The sequence below is a fragment of the Protopterus annectens genome, chromosome 7.part0 (assembly GCF_019279795.1).
Source record: "Protopterus annectens isolate FY-2018-M chromosome 7.part0, PAN1.0, whole genome shotgun sequence".
Taxonomy (NCBI): Eukaryota; Metazoa; Chordata; order Ceratodontiformes; family Protopteridae; genus Protopterus; species Protopterus annectens.
In genome coordinates, this window is record NC_056739.1 from 1,113,067,088 (window position 1) to 1,113,081,949 (window position 14,862).

Sequence of the window (14,862 nt, forward strand, 5' to 3'; positions counted from 1 at the left end):
AAAACTCTGTAATGTACTGTGCACCATAACAAACAGGTGTACATACCATGGCTGGATGTGTATCTGTGTGTCAGATAGGTATCCAATGCTGATTACAGCCTCTGTGTCTTTAGCAAATAATTGTAGACACATTTTTAGCACATGCATGATGAGTATTCACACAACATCATCAGTGGTGCATGGATAATTGATGGAATACCATTCGGCCACATACCCAATGTACGGTACTTATGGTGAGTGTAGATCATATTGTGGACATGCCAGTGTCATCCATGACATGGCATGCTAAAACACAACTGCATATTTAAACACTACACATACCCAATGTGTGTCATATGACCTAGCCACTCAATAGCATCACAAGACATATATGTGTCAGTTGTGCAAATGGTGATTGGTATGCATATTGTTTAGAGGTGCATATGTGTGCACACACGCAACATTAAGGTGTATAGCAATGAAAGCTATGTGTAGTACTGTGGTTACAATAACTGGATGGGGTATAGTACCATAGGCCATCATCATGAAGCATCATGTGGTCACTCAAGGCTACAAATGTTTCCCAAACCAGCACTACTCATGCTGTACCAGAACTGTACTACCTTGGCTACATTCACCATTTCACAACCAGTTGTTACATGAGTTTGTAAGGAGGCCAATAAGGAGCATTCCCTGACATGAATGTGTAGTGTGTTGCAGAGTGTTTAAATGCCCCATGATAGGCCTCTACCCTCAGGTATATTATGTGTAATGTGTGGATGAGATTTTGGATACTGGAGTGTGTCTTTACAGAGGGTTTGGGAATCCTTTATGTGTAGCATGTTAAAATGCTCTGTGTATGACATAGATGTGTATGTTATGTGCATGTTGAGTATCAACTGTGCCTATCCAATGGTCACTACAGTCTAGCCACATTTGTTTGAGATGGTCTGGGTATTGCATGTGTTTGAGGCAGCTAATCACATTAGTGAGATGTGTGTGGTCTTACACCAAACATGCACAGCATGCATTATGGGTAGGTGTGTTACATGTGTACATGGCCTACACCTTAACTATGACATGCACTTTTTATTTACAATAATAAATGTAGAACACACTCACCAGCATCTGTCCACTGCCTTGATGTCACCCCAGAGGGACCTACATAGAGATGAGACAGTTTGTCAGTGGCCACAACTGTGGCATTGCTACTGTGTGTTTGCAATCTTACAGTACAACAACAGTTTACATTCACAGGGCTACAGATTATGTTCCAAATGATCAGTATTGCACAACAACAGGCTCCACATCTTTTAACGACACACTCCACATCTCACATATGCATGATCTACCAATACAGATAACAGTAGTCTACAGATATGCCATGTTACCTGCATGCTCCATGTGTGCTTGCTGGGTGGCTCCAACCTCCATCATGGTGTATGTCTGCTGCTGTTGTTGTTGGGCAGGTGCCACCAGGCTCAGGAGCAGCTCCTCCACTCTGGTGAGGGGGATGGATATTAACACCACCTCCTGTTGCAAGCTGTTGTCTCCGCATATCAGCAGCATGCTGATGGACATGTCTGAGAAGATCACTGCAGTGGTGGTGTACCTGCTTATATGTCTGGTTATGCAGGCCTACTTCATTTACCCTGCGGACAACATCTTGCCACATTGCAGTATGCTCCTGCTGGTCCTGGCTGGTTCGTGAGAACATGAGACTGTAGTGCTGAATCATACTGGTAGTAATTATGTCATCTTCAGCACTACTGTAAGTGGGGTTCCTGCGATGTGCCATGATCCCTGGAAGACATAAATATGAAAATATGTCTGAGCAAGTCATATGGCACATTTAACATTATACAGTACAGATATCACTGAACTGCCATATATAGCAACCTATTAGCTAACCAAGAGTGAAACACTTTAACTGCCACTTATCACTGCTCACCCCACAACTGCTTGGAAGTGCCTGGCTCACTCTCAATCTAATGAACCATGTTCTGCACAGCAACAAAATAAAATCACTATATAAGACTATACAAGAGTACCTGGCACACTGTATGCAACACGATGCACCACCTAGCCACAGCAGATATACATCAAGCTGATGTGTAAAGAAATATATCATCCATCACAATGAGTGTAAGGTCCAGTAAATGTATTACTATTATACCACACAACTTGTTAATGGCAAACCCGTGTCCAAAATATGTGCACAATTGGGAATATAGGTTGCATACTGCTGTAGTACACTATGAATGTTGCTAGATACGCAGTTATATGTTTTACCACACATATGTCAAAGGACATGTTACAGACATACCCACACACACATCAGACATAATTACAGGACACAAAGGTATGACAACCCAGATAAGCTTTCAGTGTGTACTATACAGTACTGTGTGTCAGTACTTACACAACCTTAATCTTGAGAAATGTAATCTGTGATGAATACAGGGACCACACAAAACAGTGGATGCAAGCAATGTGGACATACACCATACTTTGCTGTACAGGCCCAGAGCTTCAAGTAGTACTACAGTACACACAGGATTTGGATTCAACATCAGTACCAATCAATAATCATAGATGTAGTGCTTTAGCCTCCAATGACACACCCTAGTTAAAACCAAGGGACTTAATCACACTGTATGCAATAGCACTTTTTCTGCCTAGCAACAGAATACACAGCTTTTGCTAGGATCAAAGCAAGGACCCATAATACCATGACATAAACAGTTTCCCACTAAGTTATCCCACATACACATTGACCATCACAGTCAGTTAACAGTACAGAGAATCTATTGCAACAAGTAGATGTAGGTGTGTATGATTTTATATATATATATATATATATATATATATATATATATATATATATATATATATACATATACATATACATATCCATTGGTGTACATATACATATGTATGTAGGCACATATACATTTCACCTTTCATAGTGAGAATATCAATTATACAAAGGATGTGAGGTGTACAGTAATGTAATAAAATCGCACAGTCTTGGGATAAATGCATTGAAGGTGTTCACAGCCCAGGTAGCTTTAGCAGTCCTCACTGGCTTCAACATTGCAAACTGAACAAACCACCCACAGTGTTTAACCACCACATGTCATATACCAGCACTGTATGCTGTCTTGTTTGTCACACACTAAAACCTACATACAAATATGCTCATACTAACCTTCACCAACATATATATCTCCACCCTTTACTAACAGTTGCAATATGTCCCCTGCTCTATGCACATATACAGATGTGAATATATATGACACACATATATATTTCTCCATATGTGAGTGGCATACACACACAAGGTCCACACTGTTGTAAGTCCCTGGACCTCACAGCTGAACTGTTGGGCCTTGCTGCAACACAAACAGGTATCACATATGAACACACACTAACATTAGGGGGGGTATATATGGCTACAAATGCTAGATAAGCATACTAGACTGCTACAGCAGTTGCCAATGCTAAGCTACACTTTAATATGACTATCATGCATGTGTTGTTCTGTCACACCCATGTTTATATAATGTCAGTGCTAATCGCCAACAGCCATTGGCCACACTACTGTACAGAACACAGATAACATGGATCAGATCTTTGACATTTAATGCTGAGCTACACATTTCACAGGTATGTCCCACTGCCCACAGGTACACACTGTATTGTCCATAGCAGTAGTTAAGCAGAACATCTATGCATAAATAAGTACTGCTGCCACATATGAATGGTTCACATTATGTAGACTATTCTTCAGTAACATCTACTACATGCCAGTAAATACATATGTGTCACATACCTTTCCTTTGTATGATTTGCTAATATTTCTTTTTCTTTTTCCTTTTCTCTGTCTCTGTCTCTGTCTCTCTCTCTGTCTCTCTCTCTGTCAGTCTCTGCAACAGAGTGATTGAGTTTGTTGGCAGAGATTGCAGCCTGCTTTTGTAGGTATTTGCACATGAGCATGTGATGGCCTCTGCACCAATTAGTGGCCACCACTTGCTAATTGCATGCAGCCTGCTGTGTAGTAATTGCAGTAATCACTGTCATAGCAACCCAGTACTATAAATTGTTAACTCAGGTAGGCGTGGCCCTTTCAGCTTTCCAAGATGGAGATCATCCTTGTTTGCTGTGGACATCATTGTTTAAGACAGAAGGTTGGTATAGTTCTTATATCAGAAGCCAGGGGTGTAGCCAGAGATTTACATTTTGTACTCAGACCTAATGTTGCTGCTTCCAGTACCCACTTGTCAGTGTAGAAATGTACTCACCCCTCAAAATGCTACCCCAAGATACATGGAAAGATGTGCTTTATTTTCAACATTTACAATTAACTGCCATACAAAGCTAGTTATTGAGATGTATTCCTTTGGCACAAAAATTGTTTGTGAACTGCTATACTGTGAATATTCATTTACTCAGTTCTAAACAGTTTGTGCTTTTTTAGTGTTGACATTACCACAAGCTGCTCAGAAAAACTGGACACATGTCAGTACTGTGAGTATGCTTAACTACATCCTTGATTGACCCTGCACACACAGGTATATTCTACATTTGGGTAGGGGTGCAGAAGTACAGTGAGTGTAAGTATTATTCTGTGGATTATGTCTTGCTGGACTTACAGGGTTGCTGTGTACATGTTAGTTTATCAAGGCAAGTAGTCTGTCTGCGTAACTCCCAACTGTGGACCTATCCACCTGGTAGCCAGAGAATAGCCTGTTATATTTTGTCTGTGCACCACACAGGTCTTTTCAGCAATAGAGCAATGGCATTGCTGCAGTTGGTTGCTACCAGTACATGGCTACATCCATTTGTATTTCAGTGTTGTATTCCTACATAAGGGTATGCTTCCGAAACTCCTTCCAAAGCAATTTGCACAGTGTGTAACAGCAGAAAGGCTGATATGCCTCTGTGTTTCTGCCTCTGCCAAACCTCTCAAGCACTCAGGTACAAATTTGAACAGACTCAGGGAAAAGTAAGGAAAAAGTCAAGGACACCTTTAAAATGTTAGTGCCATTAAGTTGAAACATTGAGAGAATCAGAGCATATGAATTAATACACCTTTTCTGAAGTAAAAGAAGTGTCTAACTCTTAATTATTGTCATTATTCATTAAGTGTAATTCACAACCTTTCTGGCCAAAGTCAGTAGTTTTAGGAGGGATTCAGAGGGACAGAGCTAAAATTTGTGTCAAAATCAGGGACAGTTAGGAGGTATGGCCTCTGCCCTAAACAGATATGCCAGAGTTTGTCCTGCTGTGATACTGTGCGGGGTTGCAAAGTGATGGTGTAACATTATTTCCTGCTAGAATGGCTGCTTCTCTTATCACAGTCATGTAATGTAATCCCACAACAACTGTTGGTAAAGATCCACTGAACAAGTTGTGTGGTATGGCATTCCTATTTTTCCTTTACATTCACTCATTCTGATGCATGATATATTTATTTCAGCACCAACTTGTTGTATATGTACTGGGGCTTAGTGGTATTTCATGTTGAGTAGTGTGTACAAGGTCCGGGGTTCGAGACTGACAGAGGTGTTTTATTTTGCTCCTGAGCAGAACAAGGGCCTTCACATACAGAGAGACTAAGGCACTTTTAAGCAGTTGTAAGCCGGTTTGCACGGGTTTGCATGATGCTTAGCAATGCTTAGCTAAGCACAAACAAGCGCACATTCGCGCAAACCCACTAACTACTGCTTAATAGTGCTTACTCCCACTAACCGCCGCACTCATTTCTTTGAAAGAAAAAAAAATGGGGAGATAGGAAAGTGGTGAAAAAGGAGCACAAAGAGGGAAAGACAGTATGGAAAGTAGCTCGGGATGTGCAGGACGGGTTTAGGGAAGGTCCATAGCTGCCCATTTCTTTAACAGCAACAGCTGTGCATATGGAATAAATTTGGAGGTAGATATGAAACCTTCAACGCCTGAGAGAGGGGTGAGGACAACAAAGTATGTTGCAATGCCAATTAAATTACATTTTATGTGTCCAGTGGACATGTGTGCAAAATGGGCAGCTATGTATGGGGCATAATTTGTTTTTTGGGAGCAGATTGTCCTTTTTTTTCAGGTGAGAGTGGAATGTGGGGTAGGGGAAGTAGGTATATTTGGAGAGGTAGGTTGGGGAGGTAAACAGAGAAGACAAACAAGATGCATGCAGGGGCGGAATATGACACATGTGGTGGGTGAACACCTTTGACGGGGAGGGATGTTTGGAAATCGCAAGCCCATGAGCCCAAAGATGGAAACAGTGGGACTGAGGTCCCCACCCATGGGCAGTCACCACTGCACATTCACAGCCCAGAGGGTGGCTGTGCTGGGGGCTGTGTAGCAGGGGCAGGCTGACCCGGGAGTTGTGCCACTCATGCCTCAAGCTGACATAGAGGTTCTGCAACAGAACGTTCAATCTCTCTACGCACCACAGCCCAGACCGTTCGAAGGGTGATAGTTGGCCCTCCTCCACCCACGCTTGCACGGAGGGGCCGAGCCCCATCCCCTGCAGCGCTTCCACCAGAAGGTGGCATAGGGCCAATGGAGGAGGAGGTCCCAGGCTGGGCACCGTACCTGCTGGTGCCAGGTGCCATGGCCAACTGAGGTGGGACAGGTGGGTCCATTGGGACCGGCCTTCCCATATGAACTATGTTTTGGAGGGTTTAATAAAGATATGGGTTAGTAACAGTCAACAGCATTCCCAATTAGTTATAACAGCATGCAGAAGTATTCCCATTAACCTTAACCCAAACACACCAGATTTTCAACAGTTGAAAAGCAAGCATAACACATGCATATATAGAACAATAGTGGACATTACAACAGCATGCAGGTTGAATTGATGGCAACAGACCACCAATATTGTGGTATTTTAACAGGGCACATGCATAGAAATAAATGCAAATATTTATAAACCAATAGGACATATGTCCCAACAAATGTTTTGAGATTAGACATACCCATTGAGGTGTGGAATTGCATTTTTATGCACATACAGTAGGGTGGAAAAGGATAGCTCAATTAACAACTTATATACCCTTCTAGTTTTTACTACATTCCTATTAACTTCAGTTATATGTCCCTTACATGTATTATTACACTACCCTATGTCCTTATATTGTGCAATTGGATTTTGCTAGATCATTATATACATGAGCTGTATCTTGCATACAAACTGTCCAAGATGCAGATGTTACTGCTACATATTTTGAGAGTTGCTCACACACACTACTGCTAAGATGGTGCACTGACAGCTCTACTTTCATATAATTATCTAAATATGTTCAGGTGAAAGTATCAGTTATATGTTAACAGTTCCCTACATTTCTGGCAGCACACTGACATTTCTGGTGAACAAAATACCAAGCTACTCATGTGCCAGATTAACCTGTACATGCTGGGCATGAACCAACAGTTGAGGGCTGTAAATATGCATAAAAGCTAGTGGCACTCCCTTCATCCACGTTATATGGGCCTACCCAAGTGTGGGTTAACACTGCTTAATACAACAGTACTATTTGTAAAATGCAACAGTAGAACAACATATCAAAAAAAATGACACAGACGCACTCCAGGAATTATACATTTATTAAAGGATTATTACACCTTTATTTATTGAGTTAAAACACTTTTTGAAGGATCTCTCATTTATTTTATATAACAGTACATGCAGAATAATTACTAACCTGCCAGATGACACAGCCTTTGCAACCTATCTTCATGGGCTTGCTGATTCATAGCCCAGACACCTGCAGCTGTGAAGTAAATGCAGTGATATTGAGACATACCTATCCATAGTATAGACAAGCATAGCAATTCTTAACTACTTAATACAATGGCTACTTACTCAGTACTGGGGCATTAGGCATCGCACGGAACTCCTGGATCCACTGGTCCAGTTGATCATCCTTACGTCAATTCAGGTCAGAATAATGGTGCCTGACCTGCTCACCAGTCCAAGGAATGCCAGTGGCACTGGTGAGATCACGAGCTAGACTGTTCCAGGCCTCCATTTTATATTGGGTGCCCTGGTACTGGCCCCGCAGGTGTCTTTCCTCATGATTGTGGACAAGGAGCCAAACCATTACCTTGGTCTCCTCAATGCCCCAGCGTTGCACTCAAAATTGAGTGGCTTCTCCAACACCAGCCATGCTGACTACAGAAGGGAGCTACAACCAGTTATGGCAAGTATTCCTGCCTGTGGAGCTTAAATATGCCTCATTTCCCCCACTTATTTGTGATTGGCCAGTTTTGAAAAAAACTCAGCTGTAGGCACACCTGCTTAGCTGATGTTAGCAATGTTTAATATTCCTTTGATAGATATGTGTCTGTTGAAAGTGCATGGTTATGAAATGCTGTCATGGCTTAGTGGTTATGTACTGTGCCTATAGTGCACAGTATCCTGAGTTTGAGTCCTGCCATTTACCTACTGGCCAGACCTGAATGGTTAAGGTTCAGTAAAGGAGGTGTGGCTGTGTTTAGCCAGCATTGCTCAACGTTGCGCTGGTTAGAGCATTGCACAGCTACGTGCAAATACATTGCGCTTGTTAACGTGCTGCTCAGCTAAGTGTTTTTAAATATGCTAAATACTGCCAAAATGTGCTTAGCAGTGCTTTATATTGCTTAAAATAAGTTACTCATGCCTCAGAATGCATAACCATTTCACCTTCATATATATATATATATATATATATATATATATATATATATATATATATATATATATAACATTCGTTCACTACTACATATAACATTTGAATGCTTTTTACAAAACTTATACATGATAAATGTCAGGAAATATTTTTGTATACAGATTTCCAACACAAAATGGAACGTGCAGTAGTAGGACTCGAACCAGGAATACCTCCTCTTTGTGTGAAGGCTCTAGCCACTGCGCTATTGCTATTTTGGCAAATTTGTATATTTTTTTCTTATTATCCTCTTCAGTGTCTAAGCTGCTAACTGTAGCTAAGCAATGGGCAATCCCATGCAAACACGCGCAAATACGGATAGCTATATCAGAAATAAAACAAAAAAAAATTATTTAAATTTTTAAATTTGTACGAGGTTTAACATATGGGGGAGTGTAGTGTTACAATGTACACATGTGAGTGGACTCACTCATGTAACTCGACATTTCTTGGGTTTTGTCAGTGCAGGGGCATGGATTTTTGGACTGCTCGGCAGTCCAACACGCCCCCTACAAGCGTCCATGTTCCGTGTAAGCTTTAGAGTTGAGGCAGCGCGCCCTCATTAATATGCATGGCGGGCTGCCGTCATACTCTTAGACTGGCGTTTCCATATAAGACTGATCTAGTCTTACACGGAAGATTAGTAAATCCTGGGGATTGTCTGCTTAGTAATTAAAACATACTTTTGGTATCAGCAACAAAGCCAGACATAAATATTTTATTTATTATTTGAAATAAAAAGTTTTTGTATTATAATTTGAGCCATTTCAGGAAAACCAAGCATTTACTTTAGATCAATGTATCCATAATGTCTCTCTGAATCTCTGCATTCATCCTTTTTATTTTGTTAATTGCTGAGCAGAGCAAAGCGTTACTTTGTTGTCTGCATTTCTTGTAGAGATGGGTCAATAACTGTATCAACTGTGATCGTTGTTATGATTTATGAGTAAAATTATTTTTGTACAAGCTAGCCTTTTACAATTTCCTACATGTAATTTAATGAAAATCTATTAATGTTTTCTTTACTTCTTCTTCTTTCGGCTTTTCCTGGTTAGGGGTCGCCACAGCAGATCATCTGTCTACTCATGATTGGCAGTGGAGTTTTATGGTGTTGAGTTGCCAGCCTGGTGCCCAACCTTCCACAGAAGGCACTCACAAGCACACACTCACACCTAGAGCCAATTTAGAGTGTCCAATCCACCTACTGCATGTCTTTGGGATGTGGGAAATAACCGAAGCACCTGGAGAAAACCCACACAACCACAGGGAGGACATGCAGACTCCACACAGAAGGCACCCAAGCTGAGAATTGAACCAGAGAACTTCTTGCTGTGAGACAGCAATGCTAGCCGCTGCACCACCATAGCCACCCATTAATGTTTAAGTAGGATTATTATTATTATTATTATTATTATTATTATTATTATTATTATTATTATTATTATTATTATTATTATTATTATTATTATTATTATGCTCTAGTCATGTTCTGACCACTGGACTTTCCCTCCTGACTACTCTACTCACCCAGTTATTCTCTTTGGACAAGGGTCCTATTTATTTCCTGATGATGACAGTCACATATACTTAGAGTTACACCATCACTTTGAGGAGGATTGGATTGTTTCTTTGTTGCCCTGACTTCCCACACGTTAGACAGCACCCAAAGGGTTTGCATGCAATGGACTTCTGTTAAGCACACCATGGTCCACATGACATAATGAATTGGTCCTGTTGCCCCTGGAAGATAAGCACCTCACAGTGATCCCCCATCACCCTTGGGAATTCTACCATGGAGAGTGTGCCCACAAGCAAAATCTCCACCCCTCACCTGGAAAGAGATGAGCAGGCTTAAGCTCCATCGTTCCTCTTCTGCATCTGTTAGTTCCATTAGGCACCTGAAATGTTAATAAATCTCTGGTCATCTGGGACACAGTCGGGAGGTTTTACCCATTCAGCCAATGTAGTTTGCTACCTAGAAAGTTTATTTAAAGCTATTTGCTGATGGAGAACTGCCTTCTCAAAATAATGTTGAGGTATTTTTTGAAAAGCTTACTATTTAGGTTATTCTGTATATGTATTGTCTATAATATTTTGTAATAGTTATAAAACTTATCCTTTATTTCTTGTTTATTCGGGGTGAGCCACCATCTATATACCAAGTCTAAGTTATGGCACACATTTTTCTTTATTTTGCTGTTGAACTTTTTCATACTTCTACATTAATTCCTTTTAAACTTATATTTTTTAATAAATGTTTATTCACATTGATAGTGAAATTATAGCATTTTGATATTTATATGTATTACAGTGAACTACTACTAGGTTTATTTGTTTATTTATTTATTTTACATTTGTTGACAAGGGAAGTCCAGCTGGTCATGGTAGCCTGTTTTCAGTGGAGACCAGGGAAAAAAAGCTCAACAGCTGCAAGAATAAAGAATTTGCTATAACAATACCATTTTAAATATAAGACAATTAGTCAATCACTAAAATAGCTTTTAAAATATCATGTAGAAAACAGAAATAAAAGTCTTGCAAACAGTAGTCAAAATAAATCAGGTAAACAGATATAGGATGGATAGTGTACAGTATTTTTCTGAACAAGAACATTTCTATAATGCATGACGGGTGAAACTGGTGTTCTGTAGTGCATGCAATAATTGGTGTTCTATAATACATGTAATAATTGGTGTTCCATAATGCATGTAATAATTGGTGTTCTATAATACATGTAATAATTGGTGTTCCAGGCAAACAGACTAAGCTTAGATGTATTAAAAGTGCTTCTAAAGACATTTAATTGGAAAAATGATTATAATAGTGTAGACTATAAGAAAAGTGAGCAATGGGTCATATACTGCAGGTGAGTAAGTGTGGAGTAGATAAAGATTTGAACAGAGTGCAGTAGGAAAGCTAAAACCATATGGAAGAACATATTATGAGGAGACCGAGATATAATTGTTAGTTTGCATGAAAGTAGGAGAGTGTTGATAGAAGGGAAGATGGATTGTAAAGAAGGGAGAGGTACACAGAGAAGTTGTAAGGAAGAGAGGAAAATAAAGTGCAGAGTATGGAGATATCTGGGGTATTTTCTCAAAAGATATGTCAACAAGTAAGTCTGTAGCAGGTTGGAGGAGTAGTACAGGGACTGCATTTATTCATGTAATCCAGGTGATATGCATATGCAGAACTAGGATTTTGTTAGGAATTATCTAAGGTTTATTTTTAAAGTGTTTGTGCTGTTTGAGCTGTTTGAGTTAGGGTGGAATTTTGTTCCAAAATTTGGAGACATAATTAGAGAAAAGAGTGTTACCAGCAGCACTGTGGGATCTAATAATGGCAAGTAGGCCTTTATCTTTAGAGCAAAGACATTTAGTTGGTGAGTAGGCTTGAAGCATGTGCTGTAGAGCAGAGCATTTGTAATAGGCTGTAGGTCAATAAAGCTGTGAGCAGTGAAGGTGGTGGGAGAGTGCCATCCAGCTAAGTTGTTGTAAGGTTTTGCAATAATAGGATCCATAGGAGAGATGTACAGCAAAATTTATTTTATTGTAGCATTGTTCCAGCTTTATTTTTTTGGTAGATTTCAGATTTGTAAGGATGGAAGAGGCACACAGTCAAGTAGGAAGCAGATATGTTTTAGCAACTGTTTCCCTGTGCTGTCTGAGAGGGATTATTTGGCTGAATATAGCAGACCAAGTTTTTTTTAAAACAATTTTTATTGAATTTTTATAAATAAAACAAAGAAATCTGTGCATTTAAACAAATTGAATAAAGCAAAACTATATACAGCACAACTATTTACAATGCCCATAACATACAAAATTTACAATGTATATGTTACATCTTGTCTAATAAATTCTTTAGTTTTATCCATGATAATTTCTTAAGTGTTAGTTTTGTTGATCTTAAATCAAGGGTAAACAGTTCTCTTTCACATACAGTTTTGGCCAGTGAAATAAACTCAGAAAAAGAGAGGTTATTCCGACTTTTCCAGTTTGATGTTATAATTGTCCTTGCGATTGCAAGAAGGGACCAGAGAAGATGCACTTGTGTCTTTGGAATATGTACTGGTATCGGTGCATTAAATAATATCAACGAATCTGAAATGTCACATTTGTCAGACCACAAAGCCTTTGAAAAGGACTTAAATTCCTGCCAAAAGGTTGTAACCATTTTACATTCAAGAAACATATGTGCCCAGTCAGCACACAAAGTTTCTTCACATCTCCAACATTTATGAGTTCTAGTATATGAGATCAATGCTAATTTATGAGGGGTAATGTAGCTCCTATGAATAAACTTCCAAGTGGAAATTTTCCAGAAAGAGATGAGGTTGTGTTGTTAACTGATTTCAATGTCAAGGCTCTATCAGAGTCTGAAAATGTAGCTTTATTTAATTTTTCAAAAGAACTCCATAAAGAATCTTCTGGTATTTGTAAGCCTGCTCTTAGTGTTTTGTAAATCCTAGATAATGAAAAGTCTATGTTGTGGTTTGTCATATTCAGTTCACGGAACAGAAAGATTACTTTTGGATATAATGAAACATCAAGCATTTGATTTGATTTGAGCTCATTTAGTAGATGTTCTCTAAAAATCTGGATATATAACCAGTTATTTTGATTATAATTATACCTAGCTATAAGGCTATTTGTGTCATATATATCCTTGCTACCAATGAATTGGTGCTAATATATTAGACCATTTTCCTTCATCACCATTAATTTCCCTCTATTAAATGAATCTAGACATTTTCTTGTCAATGCAACCGGAAATATTAAGAATAAGAGATGTCTTGTCTTATACTTACCATTCATTATCTTTTTAAAGTTGTTTAATATGTAGCTGATACAATAAAGGTATCTTTCGATTCTATTTTCTTTAAAAATTATGTATTTTACAACCAGAAACATCTTATTATTATCTGTAAACAAGTCATTTACTGTCTCGTCAAGGTTACAGAGCAATATAGTTTCATGCAATTTCTTCCAGTTTGATGTATATTTATTACTTAACCACTGACTCATTACATTAAGTGTAGCTGCTTCAGCATAAAGTTCTAGATTCAGAAATGCAACGCCTCCCTTATCCCATTTCTTACAATGCCAATCATATCTTATTCTTGGTTTCTGCGGATGCCATAAAATTTAAACAGAAGTGAGTTGAGTTATTTTATTAATTTTTTTGGAGGTCGAACTATTATAGTCTGAAATAGGAATAATTTTTTGGGTAACATACACATTTTTATTAAGGATATTTTTTCTTCCATATAGAAAAACATTTTCCCCACTTGCTTAAATGTTCCTTAACCTCAGGTTATTATAATTTGAATGTATAATGTCTTTCCACTTTGTTTTATCTGCACACCTAGATATTTGAAGGTATCATTTTTCCAGTTAAAATGACTGTGTTTTTCTAATATGGTGCTGATTTTTTTGTTTAACAATATAGTTTTTGTTTTGTTAGTGTTAAATTTTAAGCCTGAGATTTCTTCAAATTTTTTTTAGAGATTTTATAATATGGTGTATTGAATAATCTATATTCCCAATAGTTAACAGAATGTCATCTGCGAAAAGCTGTAATTTACAAGAGTGATATGAATTAATATCAAAGCTAACAATATTAGTGTAATTTCTGATGTAGTTGGCTAATGGTTTCACTAAGGCAAATAATAGGGTTGAAAGTGGGCAGCCTTGTTTGGTTCCTTTTAATATTTTGATTTGAGTGGACAAGTAAGCCCCAATTTTGATGTAAGACACCGAATTTTCATATAGATTGTTTATTAATTTTATAAAATCAGGTGGAAAATTAAATGATTCTAATACTTTATATAAATAAGGCCAAGTAATAGAGTCAAAAGCTTTGCCCAAATCTAAACTAATGATGGATAATTCTTTCTTTTTTTATTCGCTAGATCTATTAAAGATAGAATTTTGATGACATTATCTTGAACGTTCCTGTTTGATATGAACCCTGTTTGATCTTCTGCTATTAATTTTGGCAATAATTGGTTTAATCTTTTAACGAGAATTGAGGTGAAAATTTTATAATCAATGTTCAATAGGGATATAGGGTGGCATGATGTTACTAGTTTGGGATCTTTGCCCTGCTTTAAAATGGGAGAGATTATGGCATATTTCCAAGAGGGGAAGCGATTTCCAGACTTTCTAAA